Raw genomic sequence first — 23,195 nt, forward strand, 5'->3', positions numbered from 1 at the left:
AATATTGATCCATCCCCATATAGTTAACAATTTGGCTAATGGTGTAATGGTGGGTCCCAATGACGGGTCTGCCCTATGTTTGTCCAGATGAGGGTTGAGAAGCAAGTTTAAGTCACCCAAACATAAAACCTGTGCCTCGGGATTAGCTGCAGCGAATACAGCCGCTTGATGCAGAACATCCAGAGTTCCAGGCGGGGGGTTATATATACCCAGCAAAATATAAGGAGAATTAACAATGAGGACATGCACAAAGACATAACGGCCATCTGTATCAGGTATACATTGTAGTAGTTCCCACTTCAGTGACTTGTGGACAAGAAATGACACCCCCCCTAGAAAAAGATGTGTGCCAGGAGTGGGCCGACCATTGGACCCAGGGTTTATCTATCAGGGGTGAGATGAGTTTCTTGGACACAAACTATGTGGGGAAGTGTGTATCATGAATCATTTGTGAGGGTCTCCCCCTCCCCCCCATACCCCTGAAATTTCAGGACATAACTTTAAAGGAGAAGTCTGGTAAAAAATTTTATTAACCCCTAGACCAGTGTTTCTCAACCTTTTCAAGCCAAGTACCCCCATGCGACAAGATGCTCCAGCCGAGTACCCCCAAGGATGCCATCCATGTAGCCACTGCCTATTTACCTAAATAGCTGTTGGCCCTTAACAGATCCTGCTTACCTGCCTGTACTTCCATCTGATTCTCTGGCTCCTGGCTCAGCCCGCTTATCCAATCAGTGGCTACGGTGGGACAGTGCAATGATTGGATGAGCAGGCCGTTAGTAAACCGGGTGCCAGAGAAGCAGGTGGGATATATCCCACAGAGCTGGATATGTCTCCCTGCAGCCAGATACCTCCCCCCATGTAGTCAAGAGGCCTTCTATGTAGCCAGATATCTCCCCGATGTAGACAGATACCTCCCCCAATGTAGCCAGATACCTCCCCCCCCCCATGTTGTCAAGATACCTCCTTATATGTAGCAAGATATCTCCCCATGTAGTCAGATACCTCCTCATGTAGCCAGATACCTCCCCCATGTAGCCAGCTAACTCCCCTCAATGTAGCCAGATACCTCGCCCTATTTAGCCAGATACCTCCCCCATGTAGCCGGATACCTCCTAATGTAGCCAGATACCTCCCCCATGTAGCCAGATACCTACCCCCTTGCAGCCAGACATCTCCCCATGTATTTAAGATACCTCCTTCTATAGTCAGATACCTCCCCCATGTAGCCATATACCTACCCCCTTGCAGCCAGACATCTCCCCATGTAGTTAAGATGCCTCCTTTTATAGCCAGATACCTCCCCATGTAGCCAGATATCACTTTTCCTTTTCTTCTTCATCTGGCCCAGACCACCATGATGATTTCTTGCAGCTCCAATTTATCTCTTGCCAGAGAACCTGCCAAACATCTTAGGCGCCACAGTTTTCCTTTAACTTCCCTTCCTTTTTCCTAACTATAGGCTCCCATACAGTAATAATTCCACTGTTTGATGTCATGCGCTGTAAAGTGAATAGGTGTGTGGGTCGTCCCTGTATTTAGGATCCCTCATTAAAAATAATATCACCTTCTATGACCCCCCGTATAGTAATAGTGCCCCCTGCCCTACCCTATAGTAATGCCCCCATTCTACTCCCTACCCCCTCCTGCCCCAACACACAAAAAAAAATTCATACTCACGTAATCCGGGCATGGAGCAGGTCTTCCTCTCTTCTCCAGCCTCTAAGCCACTAGGAGATGAAGGGGAGAGTAAGGTCTGAGGGGGAAAAGAAGGAAAGGGGGATACAGGAGGTGAAGGAGGGAGAGGAAGAAAGAGGACGTGAAGGGGAGAGAGGAGGAGAGGGGTGATAGGAGATGGGGGTGAGAGGAGGAGGTAATGGGGATGAAAGGAGGAGGTGATGTGGTTGAGATGAGGAGATGATGGGGATGACAGAAGAGGTGAGGGGATGATGGGGGTGGATTTTGCGTCGCTGGTACAATCGGGCGGGAGGGTCCTATTCCGACGTGAGAGGGGTCTGGCCAGCTGCCAGAAAACCGGGCCAGGGATGAGTCGTGGTGCGCGGGGCTACCCCGCCCGGGCTGTGACAGCAGTGGAATGAGGACCGGGAGATGGGGTAGCCCCGGCTTCTACCAGGTGGCCCTAGATGCTAGGGCTGTCCCATCTCCCGGTCCATATTCCACTCCTGTCACAGCCCCACGCACCACGACTCATCGCCGGCCCGGTTCTCTGCCAGCTGGCCGGAACCCTCTCACGCCGGAATAGGACCCTCCCGCCCCGATTGGCCCCCCGATGCTTAATCCACCCCCATCATCCCCTCACCTCCTCTTTCACCCCATCACCATCTTGCTGCCTACCAGGATCCGGCAGCCGCAGGGGGACAGCGTGCAGCAGACGCTGCTGGTGCACTGCTCCCCCTGTGATCACCCTGACTCTCTCCATCTTCCCCTCCGGCAGCATCTCCAAGCCCTGTCCCCCACAGAAGGCTGCTGCTGGGGGAATGAAGGAGAGAGCTGCCGCGGTGACTGGTGCCGGGACATTGCTGAATGATAGCAGTGTCCCGGCACCCAAAGCTAAAGTTTATTTATTTTTCCCTCCTCCCGCTTACCCCCTCAACCTGGGGTACGCGTACCGCAGGTTGGGAAACACTGCCCTGGATGACCTATGACGTAACTGTACGTCATGGCGCCGCTAGGGGAGCTCAGAGGGGATCTGCGTGTCAACCCCGCTTTGAACCACTGCGATCCCGGGTGCTATCTTCAGCTTTGGACTGCGGTAGTTAGAAGAACGGTCAGATCACTGTGCCCACTAATTAGGCATTTAGATACAGCTGTCAAAGTTGACAGCTGCATTTAAATGCCTGTTTACCCCCCTCCTAGGTGGTCTAGTGGCGCGATCGCGGAGGAGCGGTCCCGGCTCCATATCTGGCCGGGGGTCTGCAGCGTAATGGCGCTGATCCCGGTAATCTATTGCTCTTGGCTGCAGCAGCAGAGAGCAATAGAACACTGATCTCATTGATCTATGCAGTATATCTATACTGCATAAATCTCAATAAGAGATAAATGTAGTTATACTAGAAGTCACCCAGGGGAAATAACCCTAACCCCAGGAAGACTTCTAGTTAGTGTGTAAAAAAGAGAAAAAAAAAAGGTTTTTTTTATTAATAAAAAAATCCCCTCCACTAATAAAAATCAGAATCACCCCCCTTTTCCCATTTTATAAATAAAAAATCAATCATATTTGGTATCGCCGCGTGCGTATTTGCCTGTACTATTAAATTATCATATTCCTGATCCCACACGTTAAGTGGCCTTAGTGCAAAAAAATTTTTGGTCGCATCAAAAAACTGTGATAAAGGGTCGTAAATACACAAAATACTGATAGAAAGTACAGATCATGGCACAAAAAAATTACACCTTTAAGGAACATATATTTATTTAAAATGTTTTAATATTTTAAAAGCCATTAAGTAAAATAAAAGTTACACAAGTTACATAGCATCGTTATCGAACTTACTTGAGGATCATATATAACAAGTAAGTTTACCCTAGGGTGAATAGAGCAAAAACAAACCCTCCTCCAAAATACTTTTGTTTTTAAATTTAACCATATAATTTTTTTCTGGTTTCACGGCATATTTTAGGCAAAAATTACATCTGTCATTGCAAAGTACAATTAGTGGCACAAACAATAAGAGCTCATGTGGGTCTCTAAGAGGAAAAATGCAAGTGAAAGAGCAAAAAAAAAAAATTGGCCTGGTCTTCTAAGGGTTAAAGTATTGTATTCCCCCAAAAGGATATACAAATCACCAATATACACTTATTACGGGAAACGCACATAAAGTGATTTTTTTACTGCACTTACTACTGCATCAAGTCTTTACTTCATGGATAACATGGTGATGTCACTTCCTGGATAATGCGGTGATGTCACTTCCTGGATAACATGGTGATGTCACCACCTGACTCCCAGAGCTGTGGCTGCTGGAGAGGATGATGGCAGGGTAGACACTGAGGGACACAGGGCACTGGAGGGACACTGAGCATCTCTCTGCCATCATCCTCTCCAGCAGCCATAATCATCCCCAATTATCTAGTCCGATCCGGAAAATGATCGAGAACTTAGACAAGACTTATGTGAACTTTGCAATACAGTGGGTTAAATAATATAGTATACTATAAGAGTGTGGGAAGAGTAACTAAAAACAGGAGAATGGCACCATCTAGTGGTCAAACATGAATATGCAATCCTACACCTCAGCATACAATGGTATAGTCAGGTATAATCAGTGACTGGTATGTATCCCTGAGATTAGCGCCCCAGCATCCAAATTACACAGTCCAGGCAGCATGTTTCTTTATACTGCTAAGGGAGACAAAAGATGGAGACTCAGTAAGCAGAATCACGGACGGGGCCGCCTACATCGAATCCACTCATCCGCCTCCTGTGCTGTAGAGAAGACAGATCTGTCACCATCCACAACTCTGAGGCGCGCAGGGTATGTAATAGAATACGGAATGTCAAGTTCCTTAAGTATGCGCTTCACCACAGGGAATGTGGCCCTTGTCTTTTGGAGGTCAGCAGAAAAGTCAGGGAATATGGAGACTCGGGCCCCATTGTAGGATTCGGGCCAGCCGGTGTACAAGGTCATAACAGTTTAACATACGGGCTAGGAGTGGTCTCAGCCCCAGGTGGTGGTGGTCTGGTCGGATCTCTATGGGCCGTTCAATAGCAAAGGTCTGGAAGTGGGGCTGTTCTGTCCTCCATGTCAGAGATGCGGTCCTCAGCATGGCGGACGTGCTCCCTGAGGTTCTGGAAATCATGACGCAGCAGACTAATACCCACTCTCACCTCCTCCAGCCTGTCCGTTACAGAGGTGTTACAGGTAGTTACGGCTGCTAAGAGCTGCTCAGATACCTCCCTGAGTGTGTGCTCTGCTTCCTCCTCCTGTCCCTCTTGTGGCTCCTGCATCTCGTGCCGCCCTGCCGGGAGCCTGCGCCATCTTGGGTCTCCTTTCGGGCGTACGCCTGCAGCTTCTCAGCCGCGGCAGACTGCTTGCTGTTGTTCTGAGGCGTTGGGGAAAACCGGGGGAAGCCAGGATCAGGTCAGGATAATTAGCCGAATGGGGTTTAGTAAAGAGCGCTCGTTACATGCGTCCGCTCGCTCCAGCAGTCAGGCCACGCCCCCAAGTTCTGATTTTCTTTTACAGCATTTACTGCATACTCAACATTAAAATGACTTCTCTCATGTGTGAGTTTTTTGATGATAACGAAGACCTGATCTGTGAGGAAAACATTTCCCACATTCTAAGCATGAAAATGGCTTCTCCCCTGTGTGAGTTCTTTGATGTTCAACAAGACTTGATTTCAAAGTAAAACATTTTCCACATTCTGAACATGAAAATGGCTTCTCTCCTGTGTGAATTTTTTTATGTCTAGTAAGAGTTGATTTCCTAATAAAACATTTCCCACATTCTGAACATGAAAAAGATGGGACTTGTATAACAGGATGAGATGAGAGATCTTTGCTGTGAGGGGCTGAGGGTGTATCTGGGATAGTGGACGGCTCCTCATATGTATCTTGTGTGATATGATCCTCTGAGGAGATCTGATGTCCCCCTGAGCTCCTGGTAAAATCATCTGCAAAGGAGAAAACACCATTTCTCTTATTTCCCAGTAATAGAAGCTTAAACATATTGCAGACATGGAAAGTTACTCTTTTTTGTGTAACATAATAAGAATGATCAGATCTGTTCCCACCCACAGGAAGTGTCAGGGAGAAGAATCTAGAAGCTGGAGGCCGGGGAGATGACGTCCTTAGTAGTAAAAATAATGGAAACTCTTCTCAAAAATTAGGACTATTGACCCCCTACATACCGATAACATGTTTGAAAGACAGTGATCAGACAATGATCGGTTCTTCGGCTGCTTGTTGTCTTTATTACGTGGAACGATAATCGGGTGAATCTGCAGATTATCACTCCGTGTAATAGAGCCCTCAGTGTCCGTATGTTCATATAGTTCATGCAGGTAACATGTAACTGAGCGTGTATACACAGCACCAGCATTTAGTTCCCGCACAGACTGCCCCAATACTGTATATGTAGGATGTATAAACGATTGGTTCATATAGTTTATGCAAAGCCGATCCTGGTTGCTGTATCTGCAGAGTGGGTAACATGATCATACATAGTACAAGTACATAGACGACAAGATGGTCACTATAAATAGTTACAGCCGGTGACTGAGGAGAATGTGTGACTGTTCTCTGCATTTAGTGGTCACTACTCACCTGGGTGGTTACCTGTAGTGATGTCCTCCTTATACTGCTCATCACTGCTGTCATCTGTCTCTTCTTTAATTATGTGTATAGCGTTAATACAGTTCAGATCCTTCCATGTTGTGATGTTCTCCTTATATTGCTCATCACTGCTGTCATCTGTCTCTTCTTTTACCCTTATGTCTGTATCAATAATAGGGATGAGATCCATTCTTGTAGTTATGTCCTCTTTATACTGCTCATCACTGCTGTCATCTGTCTCTTCTTCTTTTACCATGATGTCTGTAGCATTAATAGAATTCAGATCCTTCCCTGTAGTAATGTCCTTCTTATACTGCTCATCACTGCTGTCATCTGTCTCTGGAGCATTAATGTTGTTCCCATCTTCCCCCTGATTCATAAGATGTGAGAGAAATATTGTAAAAGTCATCAGACAGGAGGAGAAGTCAGGTGGGATGTACAGATCATAGTGTGCTGTTCTCCTCACTTATCTGTATGTTATTCAGATGTTTTTATAACTGCATTGTTTACATTCATTCCTTGTTGTATTCATTACATGTATTCTTGCTGTGCTGCCATCTGCTGGCCAAGAGTTTAGACTCCCCTCCATTTTCACATTTTTTGGTTTGTCCCTCAGTGGGTGTGTCTTATAGCCCAGTCTCCACGTCACTTCCTGTAGCAGGCATTCTTCATCCTGCTTCTGACTGGAGAAGTAGTGCTTGCTTGGGCTTATCAGAGTCATAATCTTCTGACCAGAAATTACAAGTGTCAGCAAGGTATCTTCTAGGAAAGCAGCAACAGCCCAATATAACTACTATACCACATCTGTGACTAAGCTGTATGTGAAGTTATTAAACTACGTTCTGCTCAATTTCCTACTCTACCTGACGCTTATTCTGGTTCCTGTCTGCCTCATATGCTGGAATACAAGGTAGGAAATCTCCAGTCAGGCCCACTAGTCAGAGAAACCTTCACTCGCCGCATGTGGGGACAGAACAGTCAGAAGATTCACTTAAAAAGCCCAAAATCACAGCTAGAAATTGCCTGTAACCCAGATCAGTCAGAGGTCTCCATAGCAACAAGCACATGGTCAGCTAATCTGAGACAGCACGTCTGGTCAGGCCTCAGGACAAGCACAGTGTGTGTCTGCTGTATTCTACACCTGCATAGAAGTCTTCCACAAAGCATCCCAAGCTGTTTCTCATATCTTACATGAACCTTTCATCACTCAGTAGAAGGACAGTTTTGTGTGTGAAGCTCCCTCAGACCATACCCCTCCTAAGAGACTTGCTGCATACTACCTCCCGTTGGTCTGGCCACCCAGACTTGAAAACCCCACAAATCACTCAATTAACGCTGGGAATCATATCGGGGTGTCCTAAAGAAGCTGTGCTGCGATTTTCAGACCCCAATTCCAAAGTTAATTTTCTTAAAGAGACAGTACACTTTAAATCAAAATGGCCGAAAAGCATCCCGAGCAACTCCCCAGTGATAAAACACAGCATGGACAAGCTGATAGTGATGATTTGGAACAGCAGGAAGCAGGACTCACACTTCCAACAGACCAAGTTGTCCGACCAAGACGCTCTTTCAAACCGACACTAAAAGTAATTGAAAATTATCATACTGCTAAAAATGAGCTCTGTGATGACCTGGAGGAGAGATGGAAACGAGTTACCTCCCTCGTGGCAAGTCTTCAATCCTTCAAGGGTGACGCCGAGAGTCAACAAGATGCTGTTGCACGGCTGAATACAGAGCATGAAAGATATAAGAGACTGTTTGCAAAGTATATCACCTTCTTAAAAGCCTCTAATATCGATGAAGCCTTAACAGAGCTGATCAAGGCAGAATCATCAGAAATAGAAAGAGACACCATGGTGCAGAATGCTAAAGATAAAGCGGAACTCCGTATCTCTCATCTACAAGAGACTAGATCGCACAGATCAAATTCATCTAAACGTTCATCACGGTCATACAGATCCTCGTGCTCAAGAAGCTCAGTCCTGAGTGACAGGATACTAGAGGCCCGCATAGATGCAGAGCAATCCAAAATAAGGCGTGCCTTCAGAGAAAAGGAAGTAATGGCAGAGGCTCAGATAAAGATCCTTCAAACAGAGATGGAAGAGGAAGTTGCAATGGCCGAAGCTAAGGCTAAAAAAGAGAGTGCAGAAGCAGAGGCTCAGATAAAGATCCTTCAAACAGAGATGGAAGAGGAAGTTGCAATGGCCGAAGCTAAGGCTAAAAAAGAGAGTGCAGAAGCAGAGGCTCAGATAAAGATCCTTCAAACAGAGATGGAAGAGGAAATTGCATTGGCCAAGGTAAAAGTACTTGAGCAAGCAATGAGCCAAGGTCTCGATCCAGTTTGCTTGCCACAAGAAACAGACAATCCTGTCGATCGCACCAATAACTATGTGCTGAATCAGTTACCTGCAGCCCCCCCTATTTCTAGCACCATTCAAGCTGACAACACTGAAATCTCCAAGTCAGCTCTACCTGCAGCTACGGTGCCACCTATAGCACCCGCACAAACTGATGATCATCACCCAGATGTGCCTTCTCAAGGACAACTATCACAGGAAGATGGTTACCGAGTGTTTTCTGGCCTAGTCGCACAACACAAGCAGCGGTCGTCAGAACTTATAGAGGCTAAACCACAGCTCAACCCTGCAGCGACATCATTCTACCCTGGAACATCTCACCCTTTCACGCCAACCAACCCATACGCCCAAGGGGTACAACGAGTTGACACGGCAACAAGAAGTGAGAAAACAGATATATCTGAGTTCGCAAGGTACATGGTTAGCAGGGAGCTGATCAACACCAGTCTCTCCAAATTTGACGACCGCGCAGAGAGCTACAGAGCCTGGAAAGCAACCTTCAAGGCTGCCATCGCCAACCTCAACCTTACCGCAGAGCAGGAGCTTGATCTCATGGTCAAATGGCTGGGCCCTGGCTCTACAAATCGTATCAAGAGCTTAAGGACTGTCTATGTGGGACAAGCTGAAGCAGGTCTTGCCGCTGCCTGGCAGAGACTTGAACGTACCTTTGGCAGTGCCGAAGCAATAGAGAAAGCCCTGTTCAAGAGACTGCAGAACATCCCAAAGATTAATCTGAAGGAAGTCCACAAGCTTCAGGACTTGAGTGATCTGCTCATGGAACTGGAACTTGCTAAAAGAGATCCTCGTCTATCTGGACTATGCTATCTGGATACCGCCCATGGGGTAAACCCAATCGTCACAAAGCTGCCATACAGTTTGCAGGAGAAGTGGGCAACATCAGTCTCAAGATATAAGAGAGCACATGATGTCACCTTTCCACCATTCATCCACTTCTCCAGGTTCATCGACGAACAGGCCCAGATGAGGAATGACCCCAGTCTTGACTTCCTGGAGCTCAACATTCCAGCTGCATCATCATCAAGGTATGAAGGTGTCACACAGAAACACAGAGACTTTAAGAACTGTGCGAGTGTTAGAAAGACTAACCTGCCACCACCTGCAGCATCCACGGGTAAACACCAAACTAACTCATCAAGAGACAAGTCCTTTAATCGTGAATGTCCCATTCATAAAAAACCTCACTCACTAAATAAATGCAGAGGCTTCAGGTCCAAACCCATACAGGAACGCAAGAAAATCCTCACTGAGCTAGGAGTATGTTTCAGATGCTGCGCCTCATTGGAGCATATGGCTAAGGACTGTAAATCTGCCATTAAGTGTGAGGAGTGTCACAGCGACAGACATGTCACGGTTATGCACCTAACCCCACTCACCAGCGATTCATCGGCTGCAGTTACCAGTATTCCCACTACAAGCCATGGCGGGGAGCCTCAGAATCGTGCTAACTCTACCACTGATGTTTCCTGTTCATGCTCGGAGGTATGTGGGGAGAGCCAAAGGGACAAATGTTGTGCCAGAATATGTCTGATCAAGGTCTACCCAGAAGGACAACCAAAAAAGGCTCTAAAAATGTATGCAATCATTGATGACCAGAGCAACCGGTCCCTAGCCGGACCTAAATTCTTTGAAGCCTTTGGGATCGAGGGACCCACAAAACCCTATACCTTAAACACCTGCTCAGGCAGCATAGAGACTTGTGGCAGAAGAGCACAAGGATTCATCGCTTCTCCCATCAATGGAGACACAGAGATACCCTTACCTACACTGATTGAATGTGACCAAATACCTGATCACAGGGATGAGATTCCTACCCCAGAAGCTGCATTTCACCAACCACACCTAAGGCACCTGACCAGTGTTATCCCACCCTTGGATATGGACGCTGAAATTCTACTCCTGCTTGGCAGAGACAATCTAAGGGTACACAAAGTGCGTCAGCAGTGTAACGGTCCTGACTATGTCCCATACGCCCAGAGACTGGACTTAGGATGGGTAATCATTGGAAATGTATGCTTGGATCAATCAGGAATTGACTCCTTTAAGACTTACGTGCACAGGGACGGACGCACATCTTGCATCAAGCCGTGCCCTCATCACTATAAAGTCAAGGAGAAACCTCCAGACCTCATACAGCTGCCATACGTCATTCCCTCCCCCTATGCTGACAACTTGGGGAGATCAGTGTTCCTCACAACGAAGGATGACGATAAAGTAGCCTTGTCAGTAGAGGACAGAGACTTTGTCAAGATTATGGACAGTGAATTCTCTAAGGAGGAAACCAATCACTGGGTTTCTCCACTACCGTTCAGAGCTTCCAGGGTAAGACTCCCAAACAACCGGGAACAAGCTTTGCAAAGATTTAACTCTCTTCAGCGTTCCCTAAACAGCAAGCCTGAAATGAGAGAACACGTTGTCACGTTTATGGAAAGAATATTCCGGAACAACCATGCAGAACCAGCTCCATCTTTGAAGAAGAACGAGGAGTGCTGGTACTTACCTTCATTCGGAGTATACCATCCCAGAAAACCTAATCAAATTAGGGTTGTATTTGACTCAAGCGCCAAACATCAAGGTGTGTCTCTTAATGACGTCCTTCTCACAGGTCCCAATCTGACAAATAACCTTGTCGGAGTCTTGATGAGGTTCAGAAAAGAGCCTGTTGCCATCACCGCTGATATTGAACAGATGTTCCACTGCTTCATAGTCAGAGAGGACCACAGGAACTTCCTCAGATTTCTGTGGTACAAGGACAATGACACCACCAAGGAGATGATGGAGTACCGCATGAGGGTACATGTATTTGGGAACAGCCCTTCACCTGCTGTAGCGACTTATGGCCTTCGCAGAACCGCCAAAGAGGGAGAGTCCCAGTATGGAAAGGATGCCAGAGACTTTGTAGAAAAAGACTTCTACGTAGATGATGGACTCAAATCATTACCTACTGAAGAAGAGGCAATTGATTTACTTAAAAGGACTCAAAACATGCTGTACCAAGCCAAACTACGGCTACACAAAATCGCTTCAAACAGCCTGGCTGTCATGAGAGCCTTCGAGTCAGATGATCATGCTCCTGGATTCAAGGACATAAACCTGGGACAAGACGATCCACCAGTGCAAAGAAGCTTAGGCCTGAGGTGGGATCGGTCCGCCGACTCCTTTGGCTTTCAAGTAAGTCGTGCAGACAAACCCTTTACAAAACGTGGTGTCCTGTCAGTTGTGAACAGCCTATACGATCCACTGGGATTTGTAGCGCCCATTATCATACAAGGTAAATCCCTACTGAGACAGCTTTCTGAAACCATCAAGGATTGGGATGCCCCCCTTCCTTCTGATAAAGAGCAAAAGTGGGAAGCCTGGAAGCAATCTTTGTATGCCTTGGATCAGATCCACATCCCAAGATGCTATGTCAAAGCCTCACTTACTGCCAGCAAGGGGAAAGAACTGAATATTAGCACCAAGCCCATCCAAGATCAGCTGGCAGAGAAGGGTTGCACCTGGATTTTCAATCCTCCTTATAGTTCCCACATGGGAGGCGCCTGGGAAAGGATGATCGGGATCTCACGCAGCATCTTGAACTCTATGCTTATGGATGTGAATTCTTCAAGACTCATACATGAGACTCTGGTTACTCTTCTCGCTGAGGTTTCCGCCATCATTAACTCAAGACCCCTTGTTCCAGTATCAATGGATCCTGAAGCACCAGCTATACTGACTCCAGCTACTCTTCTCACCCAGAAAACTGGGAATCAACTGACGCCAAGTAGAGAGTACACTCATGGAAACATCTACCAAAAACAGTGGAAACGTGTACAACACTTAGCGGATTACTTCTGGAACAGATGGCGAAAGGAGTATCTTGTGATTCTTCAAGGAAGAAGAAAATGGCAACACCAGAAACCAAACTTGAAAAAAGGAGACCTCGAATTGATGAAGGAACAACAAACCGAAAGGATGGACTGGCCTATGGGACTAGTTACAAAAGTTCTTCCCAGCAAGGATGGCAAGATCCGGAAGGTGGAGTTGAAGATCTCCAGGAAGGGTGAGACCAAAACGTTTGCAAGGCCTATCAACGAACTGATCCTGATATTGCCTGTTGAGGATGTTCCTGGCGGATGAACAGGACTGAACTTTCCTTTAAAGAACTTTATTCCTCAGTTATGAAACAGGATTATCTCACGGTTTATATTGCATATTAACATGTTTTGTTTCAGGTTTTGCACTATATTTCATAGAAATTAGTTTATAGTGAAATCCCCCTAAGGGAATTTCAGACGGGGAGTGTGCTGTTCTCCTCACTTATCTGTATGTTATTCAGATGTTTTTATAACTGCATTGTTTACATTCATTCCTTGTTGTATTCATTACATGTATTCTTGCTGTGCTGCCATCTGCTGGCCAAGAGTTTAGACTCCCCTCCATTTTCACATTTTTTGGTTTGTCCCTCAGTGGGTGTGTCTTATAGCCCAGTCTCCACGTCACTTCCTGTAGCAGGCATTCTTCATCCTGCTTCTGACTGGAGAAGTAGTGCTTGCTTGGGCTTATCAGAGTCATAATCTTCTGACCAGAAATTACAAGTGTCAGCAAGGTATCTTCTAGGAAAGCAGCAACAGCCCAATATAACTACTATACCACATCTGTGACTAAGCTGTATGTGAAGTTATTAAACTACGTTCTGCTCAATTTCCTACTCTACCTGACGCTTATTCTGGTTCCTGTCTGCCTCATATGCTGGAATACAAGGTAGGAAATCTCCAGTCAGGCCCACTAGTCAGAGAAACCTTCACTCGCCGCATGTGGGGACAGAACACATAGGGAACATCTCCATCTACCTGATCCTGATCCTGTGGGAGAAGAGGACGGGGACATCTCTCTGGTGCTGTTCTCTTACTGGATCTGACTGGAGGGAACACATACAGAGACTGAATTCATTCTTTCCATCCAGATAATACAGAGAGGAGGTGTGTATATAGTCCTGTCTATTACCTGCTGATGGGAGGGGCTGCTGATCCTCCAGCATCACATCCTTGTACTGATCCTTGTGTCCTTCTACATACTCCCACTCCTCCATGGAGAAATAGACCGCCACGTCCTGACACCTTATAGGAACCTGACACACACAATGATCACACAGTCATCCCCCCCACCCCTCCAGTGGTGTTACTGTATAATGTCCCAGCATTCCCAGCAGCCCCAGTCTCACCTCTCCACTCAGCAGCTCCACCATCTTGTTGGTGACTTCTAGGATCTTCTCTTCCTCCATTTCCTCATGTATCAGGGGCCCCGGGATTGGGCTCAGGGTTCTTCCCCATCCTTCACACCCAGGGGCCCCACAGCGCCCACTAGAGGACTTCTTCACTACTGTGTAATCCTGTGTATGGAGAGACACATTACTATCACTCCATCCATTCCCAGAATCCCTCACCTCTCCAGTCCTATCCATCTGTTATTCCATAGATAAGAATGATGTCATGATGACATCACTCCCAGAATCCCTCACCTCTCCAGTCCTATCCATCTGTTATTCCATAGATAAGAATGATGTCATGATGACATCACTCCCAGAATCCCTCACCTCTCCAGTCCTATCCATCTGTTATTCCATAGATAAGAATGATGTCATGATGACATCACTCCCAGAATCCCTCACCTCCCCAGTAAGCAGGAAGAGTATGTGTAGGGTGAGGGTTATTATCCTCTCGGCCATCTTGTCTCTGTCTCTCTCCATGGTTGATGGGTCGGTCTCTTATATAGAAGATATCAGCAGAGGATCCTGGAGTGTTGGGAGATGAACGGAGAAAAGATGAGACAATGGATAATAAAGGCAGCGAGTAAAAAGAACAACTTGTCCGGCAAACAACAAACTCCGCACAAAGAAACAAGTTATAAATATGGAAAGACGTTCAAGCAAAAAATATTAAATAAAGAAATTTAATCCTCACAACTCAAAACCTCCCTGTCCTGAAGGGGTTAAAGGGGTAGTGCGGCGCTAAAAAATTATTCACAGAATAACACACATTACAAAGTTATACAACTTTGTAATGTATGTTATGTCTGTGAATCGCCCCCTTCCCTGTGTCCCCCCCCACCCCCGCACGTGTACCCGGAAGTGTGGTGCATTATACATTACCTGCCGCCCGTTGTGACGCTGCCGCCCGTCCCCCCTTCGCCGCGTCACAACTGTGCTCAGCCGCGATTGGCTGAGCACAGTTATGCTCAGCCAATCGCGGCTGAAGACGTGGCGGAGGGGGGGTGGCGGCAAGGATTCGGCACAGATCAGGTAATGTATAATGCACCACACTTCCGGGTACACGTGCGGGGGTGGGGGGGGACACAGGGAAGGGGGCGATTCACAGACATAACATACATTACAAAGTTGTATAACTTTGTAATGTGTGTTATTCTGTGAATAATTTTTTAGCGCTGCACTACCCCTTTAATCCTCCCGCTGTCCCCCAGCTCCTTTCCTCCACCTGCAGAGCTGTACAGGAGCCCTGTGCTTCCCCTGTGCTTCCAGGACCTGCCATGATGTCACAGTCATGTGATCAGTCACATGGAGAAGGAGTCATCACATGATCAGGGGCTGCTGCTCCATGTATGCAGGACTCTGCTGTGCTGGATGAGCTGAAGTGATGTGTGTGCAGCAGAGCTGTCTGTGTGTGATGTGTGTGGAGCAGAGCTGTGTATGTGTGTGTTATATATGCCTGCAGCAGAGCCCTGTGTGTAATGTACATGTAGCTGAGCTGTATATGTGTAATGTACATGTAGCTGAGCTGTATGTGTGTAATGTACATGTAGCTGAGCTGTATGTGTGTAATGTACATGTAGCTGAGCTGTATATGTGTAATGTACATGTAGCTGAGCTGTATATATGTAATGTACATGTAGCTGAGCTGTATGTGTGTAATGTACATGTAGCTGAGCTGTATGTGTGTAATGTACATGTAGCTGAGCTGTATATGTGTGTAATGTACATGTAGCTGAGCTGTATGTGTGTAATGTACATGTACCTGAGCTGTATGTGTGTAATGTACATGTAGCTGAGCTGTATATGTGTGTAATGTACATGTAGCTGAGCTGTATATGTGTGTAATGTACATGTAGCTGAGCTGTATATGTGTGTTATATATGCCTGCAGCAGAGCCCTGTGTGTAATGTACATGTAGCTGAGCTGTATATGTGTAATGTACATGTAGCTGAGCTGTATGTGTGTAATGTACATGTAGCTGAGCTGTATGTGTGTAATGTACATATAGCTGAGCTGTATGTGTGTAATGTACATGTAGCTGAGCTGTATGTGTGTAATGTACATGTAGCTGAGCTGTATATGTGTGTAATGTACATGTACCTGAGCTGTATGTGTGTAATGTACATGTAGCTGAGCTGTATGTGTGTAATGTACATGTAGCTGAGCTGTATGTGTGTAATGTACATGTAGCTGAGCTGTAGATGTGTAATGTACATGAAGCTCAGCTGTATGTGTGTAATGTACATGTAGCTGAGCTGTATGTGTGTAATGTACATGTAGCTGAGCTGTATATATGTGTAATGTACATGTAGCTGAGCTGTATGTGTGTAATGTACATGTAGCTGAGCTGTATGTGTGTAATGTACATGTAGCTGAGCTGTATGTGTGTAATGTACATGTAGCTGAGCTGTATATATGTGTAATGTACATGTACAGACGCTGCTATATCCTATGGGCTGCCCGGACGATCAGCGATCCCCCGGGCAGCTCCCCTCCGCCCCTCCCGCAGTCACCTGCTCGCTGCAGCCGCGATGAATAGCAGCGGCAGCGAGCGGGGAACGAGAAGCAAACAAGCGCTAATAGCGCTCGTTTGCTCCTCCAAACGACTCGTGGGATAGGGGCAATAGACTCTTTGTATGAATGGGTTCCTGAACTGAGAATTATCTGTCCAGAGGATGGTGGAAACAGTACTTGTATTAGTTTCACTCCTTGGGTTTGCCTTGTGGAAGGCTTACCGACATACACGGCATGGATCAGTAGATCCGTGGACGATTCTCGCCTCCTAGAAGAAGAGAGCAAAGAGGGAAGGCATCCTGCCCGCACAAGCAGGAGCCTACTAACCCCTTGCCTCTAAAGCCTGTTTTGGCCTTAATGACCAGGCTAATTTTTTGAAATCTGACCTGTCTCACTTTATGCGCTTAAAGCTCAGTGATGCTTTAACGTATGTTAGCGGTTCTGAGATTGTTTTTTCATCACATATGGCACTTTATGTTAGTGGCAAAATTTGGTCACTACTTTGTTTTTTTTGTGAAAAACATCAAAATATCAGGAAAAATTTGAAAAATTTGCATTTTATGAACTTTGAAATTCTCTGCTTCTTAAAAAAGGAAGTCATAGCACATAAATTAGTTACTAAATCACATTATCAATATGTCTTCTTTATTCTGGCATAATTTGGTAAACATATTTAACTTTTTTAGGGTGTTATGGGGCTTAGAAATGTATCAGCAAATTATCAAATTTTCATGAAATTTCCAAAATGGATTTTTTTTAGGGACCAGTTCTGTTTTTAAATGGATTTAGGAGGCTTGTATACTGGAAACCCCCATAAGTGACCCCATTTTGGAAACAAGACACCTTGAACAATTAATCTAGGGGTATAATGAGCATTTTAACCCTACAGGGGCTGGAGGAAAGTGTTCACCATTAGGCCGTAAAAAATGGAAAATTAAAATTTTCCAATAATATATACGTTTAGATTAAAGTTTCTCATTTTCAAAAGGAACATGAGAAAAAAAGCATGCCAAAATTTGTAATGCAGGTTCTCTTGAGTACAACAGTACCCCATATGTGGGCGTAAACCACTGTATGGGCACACAGCGAGGCTCAGAAGGAAGGGTGCGCCAATTAGCTTTTTTAATGCAGATTTTGCTGAAGAAGTTTCTGAGCGCCAGGTGTGTTTGCAGTGCCCCTGTAGTGCCAGCAGAGAGAAAAACCGCCATAAGTCACTCCATTTTGGAAAGTAAACCCCTCAAAGAATTCATTTTGGGGTGTGGTGAGCATTTTGACCCCACAGGTATTACAGGAAAGTATTCAAAAGTAGACAGTTAAAATGAAAAACCTGAATTTTTCCAATAATATGTTAGTTTAGTTTGAAATTTCTCAATTTCATGAGGAACAGGAGAAAAAAAGTACCCAAAAATCTGTAACGCAGGGTCTTCTGAATACAACGGTACCCCATATGTGGGCATAAACCACTGTATGGGCACACAGCGAGGCTCAGAAGGGAAGGAGCGCCAATTAGCATTTTCAGTGCAGATTTTGCTGAAGAAGTTTCTGAGCGCCAGGTGCGTTTGCAGTGCCCCTGTAGTGCCAGCAGAGTAAAATCTCGCCATAAGTCACCCCATTTTGGAAAGTGCACCCCTCAGAGAATTCATCTTGGGGTGTGGTGAGCATTTTGACCCCACAGGTATTGGAGGAAAGTATTCAAAAGTAGACAGTAAAAATGAAAAACTCGAATTTTTCCAATAATATGTTGGTTTAGTTTAAAATTTCTAAATTTCACAAGGAAAAGGAGAAAAAAATCACCCCAAAATCTATAACGCAGGTTCTCCTTAGTAGAACGGTACCCCATATGTGGGCATAAACCACTGTATGGGCACACAGCAGAGCTCAGAAGGAGGGGAGCGCCAATTTGCTGGAGCAAAACCGCAGCTAGTAATAGTTATTAGAACAGCGCAGTTACTAAAATACAATAAAAAAAATGAGATTACAGGTAATGCGGGGGGGGGGGGGGTTACGGACAGTCTGGGGTGGTTATGGGCAACCTGCTGTGGTTACGGGCAACCTGGGGTGGTTATAGGCAACCTTCTGTGGTTACGGGTAATCTGGAAGTGGTTACGGACAGTCTGGGGTGGTTATGGGCAACCTGCTGTGGTTACGGGCAACCTGGGGTGGTTATGGGCAACCTGCTGTGGTTACGGGTAATCTGGAGGTGGTTACGGGCAACCTGCAGTGGTTACAGGCAACCTGCTGTGGTTACGGCCAACGTGAGGGGGTTACGGACAATCTGGGTTTGTTACGGATAAACTAAAGTGCTTATATGTAATTTGGGTTGGTTACGGCAATCTGGCGTGGTTACGGGCAATCTGAAGGGGCTCATTGGCAATTTGGGTTGGTTAGAGGCAACGTGCGGTGGTTAGAGGCAACGTGCGGTGGTTAGAGGCAGCGTGCGGTGGTTAGAGGCAACGTGCGGTGATTAGAAGCAGCGTGCGGTGGTTAGAGGCAGCGTGCGGTGGTTAGAGGCAACGTGCGGTGGTTAAAGGCAGTGTGCGGTGGTTAGAGGCAACGTGCGGTGGTTAAAGGCAGTGTGCGGTGGTTAGAGGCAACGTGCGGTGGTTAAAGGCAGTGTGCGGTGGTTAGAGGCAGTGTGGGGTGGTTAGAGGCAGTGTGCGGTGGTTAGAGGCAGTGTGGGGTGGTTAGAGGCAGTGTGGGGTGGTTAGAGGCAGTGTGCGGTGGTTAGAGGCAGTGTGGGGTGGTTAGAGGCAGTGTGGGGTGGTTAGAGGCAGTGTGCGGTGGTTAGAGGCAGTGTGGGGTGGTTAGAGGCAGTGTGCGATGTCAGAGGTAACATGTGGTGGTCAGTGGCAACATGCGATGGTCAGTGGCAGCGTGCGGTGGTCAGTGGCAATGTGCGGTGGTTACGTGTAATCTGGCGCGATTACGGGAAACCGGGGGTGGTTACGGTCAATATGCGGTGGTTATGGGCAACGTGCGGTGGTTACGTGCAATCTGGCGTGATTACGGGAAACCGGGGGTGGTTACAGGCAACCAGGGGTGATTACGGGCAACGTGCGGTGGTTACGGGCAATTTGGGGGGGTTAGGGGTAATCTGGGAGTAAACTGCAATTATTACTATAATAAAAAGTGTGTGTTTTATTTTTTTGTATGTTTGTCACTTTTTGTACTTTTACACATTCATTTTCACTGTATTACTATGATTACTGTAATATTTTCTATCACAGTAAACATAGTTCAGTGACAGAGACCAAATTGGTCTCTGTCACTTTAAATTTGTTGGCTGGTTGTGGAGCGCATGCGCACTTCATAACCAGCCAGGACGTCGAGGAGGAAGGACCTCCCAGAATCAGGTGAGTATATGGGGAAGGGGGGGGGTGACTGGGGGACGGGGGTGACTGGGGGGGTGGGGGGCGACTTACTGACACTTTTTATCCCCTGTCACCAATGATTTATGGTGACAGGGGATAAAAAGTGCTTTTTTGCACTGGGAACAGGCGATCAGCGGTATATAGTATATACCGCCGATCGCCTGCTCCGGGACCACAGGGGGGGGTCTCCGATCACTGCCCCATGCTCTCCGCTACCTCCGGTGGCGGAGAGCATGGGGCTTTGATCACTTATTCATTTCCATCCCTGCGAACAAACATCGTTTGTTCGCAGGGATGGGGGCGGCCATCTTGGATCTGATGGCCGCCCGGGGAGGGAGCGGGTTAGTTATCGCCCTACTAGGGGGGCTGATCTGGGGTCTGAGGGGACATTTTTCATCTCCCCCCACCGTCTCACGGTGGGGGGAGATGAAAGCTATCGGCGGCGCCGGTAATTCCCGGTACCGGAGAACACCCCTATAACGGTAATAGCGGTGATCTCCGGTATCGGGGGACAAGGGGAGGGGGCCGAGGGACACACTTGTTGTGGCGGTGGGGGGAGGCAACGTGCTGCAGCCTCCCCCCGCCGCCCGATCTCCCCATAGACACTGCGGTCGCATTGACCGCGACGTTTATGGGGTTAACTGCCCGGGGGGAGCGTGGCTCCCCTCCGGGCAGAGGCAGCAGGAGGATGCTGTGTGACACAGCCTCCTCCTGCTGACGATCTTACATAGGGACAGTGGGGGGAGGCAGGGAAGCCATTCCTGGAACGTCATGTTGTGGGAACTACCTGTTTTACATGACGTTCCAGGAACATCATTTTGCGGCAAGGGGCTAGACAAGACCTAGACAGGTCTGGAGAGTCCCCGAAAAGCTATCTAGGATCAGGGTGAGAGTGGGACAGATGTTCACTAAAGAGGAACTCATCATCATCTTTATGGGAGGGCTATGGGAAATTGAATAGCTAAGATATAGTTAGCGACGGGCATGAGAAGATGCAGTGTAAGACCTAGAACAGATCTTTAGGAGGTTTGATATGAAGGCAGATATATGGCTTAGCCCCACCAGCCTCTGGCTCTCTGACCAACACCTGGGAAACTCCTCACACTCCTGTGCACACTTATTTATGCCTTGTGGGTAGGTAACCAGACCTACATGTAACATGCAGGGCAAATGGGTCCTTGGAATTTCCAGGAACCTTAGGGGTCAATGTAAGTACTATCCATAAGGGGGAATCAAGGATTAGAGTTCTAAGAGGGGAGGGTGTGGAGTAGATAGATGAGAGCCGGAGGGTCAGACAGAAGGAAAACATTTAGGATAATGGGTGGTAAGCACAGGTCCAGCTGGGGGGACATGTGGCGGTGACCAACAATATCTAGATAAGACAGAATCAGGGACGATTCTGGGGTCTCTGCCGCCTGAGGCAAACCTCAGGCGGCCGCCCCGAGTGATGGCCGGCATCGCCCCCCTCCTCCCCCCGCCCAGCCAGCCGCTCACCTGTCCCATGCCGCAGCCGGCCCGCGCTCTCCGCTGTCTCCACATCCCGTCAGGTCCCGTGACGTCACCCTGCAGCTGTCACAGACCTCCAGGCTGTGGTGAGTGAGTGGGGTGATCGGGTCGCGCGGGGCAGGCCCGCGCGACCTGATCACCCCAGAGCGTCCCCCACCGACCCCTGGCACTCACCACAGCCTGGAGGTCCGTGACAGCTGAAGGGTCATGTCGCGGGACCTGACGGGATGTGGAGAGCGCGGGCGACGGGACAGGTGAGCGGCTGCTGTCATTTTTGTTAAGTGATACTTAACAAAAATGACAGCAGGGGGGACATAATGCCGCCCCCCTGCCGGACCGCAAAATCTGCCGCCTGAGGTGGAAGGCTCATTCCGCCTCATGGCAGAAGCGGGCCTGGACAGAATATTGTAGTGTGTGTGGCAGACCCAAGCCACATCATTATGTTACACCATTGTACCCAGTTTATATCTGTATACAAACCCCAGATCCTGCAAAAAGCCAACCTACCTCCAATGGTGGCGCATAGACCCTTTGTTCTGCAGGAATCTTCCCCTTGGTCGGCTGTTGAAGTAGTTACTTTGATTTAAAGTGCCCCTTACCTGATAGTAAGACCAATGCCTTTGTGGAGGTGGGCAGCCTAACCTCAAATAGTGTACAGTGCCATATAAGTGTCTAAGTACAAAGCCACGTACTCAGACAAGGACAACAGTCCAGCTCATTGCTAGATACAGGACTGAGAGCTGAAAAAAAGGGGTTAATGAATATGCTGGAGGAGTTTGAGCAGCATACAATGTTTTATTTTTTTTTTTGTGTGTTATTTGTTATGTTTGGTACAAGGTCATAAACCAGCGGCTGCAGATCACAGAGAGAAGAAAATCACAGCTGTTAATGTAATCCCCTAAACTATATACTGTTATATTTCAGCCAGTTTTACTAAATTGGTGTTCCCTTTGGAAGTATGTGACTTGTTACAAAATGTTGATCATTTTCTGTTGTCCCGATCATAAAACATTTACTTATTTATGTACGCCACTTTTCTGTAACAAAAGATGGCGACTGAAAGCCAACCACTCCCACATATCATCCACGTCTGTATTATAATTGTGACGTCTCAAAACCACGCCCTAAGCCAACACCCCTATATCCGGTTATCTAGTCCGGTGGCCATTTTAACTCCTGGCATTTCTGTCCTCCGCCCATACTGCTTAGTGTCACTGAGGGGGCGGGCACAGGACTCTCCGATAGGGTCTAACAACTGTTTTGCACATTTATTAATGAATATTATTACCTGACGGTAAGGAAAGTCAGACAAAGGTTTGTTGGAAGGAAAAGCAAAGAGACTGTTTGAAAGAGCTTGGTCTAGTAGACCTATTAGTGTATAAGATTGTTATACGGAAGTGTCAGTAGGAGTCAGAGAGGAAAAGCACGTTTATTAGGAATGTCAAGAGAAAAGTGATAATTGGTAAAGATCAAACGCAGAATTTTGTGCACGTATTAAGAACCCAATGGTATAAGAGCCCGGAGTAACTTACTACTGTAATATATGTTTCTATGTAACTTTATAAAAATAAAAAAAATAAAAAAAATAATAATTTTTTTGTAGATATATCTATCCCAATATATATTGTAAGCAGATTTTCTTTAAGTGTGTGTCCCCGACGTATGATACTTCTATGATTTTACTGCTCACTGCTCAAGGTTAGAAGTGAGGCCCAGAGCGTTCTGCTTACTGATAAGAGCCGCTTACTGGAGGAATGGATTCATTTCAGCTAATAATGGTACAAATTAAGCTGAAGGTTCTGACAAAAAGAATTATTCTATATACAGTATGTTTTATATTTCATCTTTAGGCTGGGTTCACACTACGTATATTTCAGTCAGTA

At 46.7% G+C, this 23,195-nt stretch overlaps 1 protein-coding gene and 1 pseudogene across 1 annotated transcript in view; both read right to left on the minus strand.

The window, feature by feature from the left end:
- Positions 1 to 14,170, minus strand: part of LOC138786860 (zinc finger protein 585A-like) — a 90,147-nt gene extending 75,977 nt beyond the window's left edge. Inside the window, exon 1 of the mRNA XM_069963928.1 lies at positions 13,506 to 14,170. The gene's annotated coding sequence lies outside the window, so the exon portion shown is untranslated. The remainder of the gene's footprint in view (positions 1 to 13,505) is intronic.
- The window catches only part of LOC138786597 (zinc finger protein 208-like), a 646,972-nt pseudogene that overhangs the window by 146,208 nt on the left and 477,569 nt on the right, over positions 1 to 23,195 (minus strand).

The sequence above is a fragment of the Dendropsophus ebraccatus genome, chromosome 3 (genome assembly GCF_027789765.1).
Source record: "Dendropsophus ebraccatus isolate aDenEbr1 chromosome 3, aDenEbr1.pat, whole genome shotgun sequence".
NCBI classification, from domain to species: Eukaryota; Metazoa; Chordata; class Amphibia; order Anura; family Hylidae; genus Dendropsophus; species Dendropsophus ebraccatus.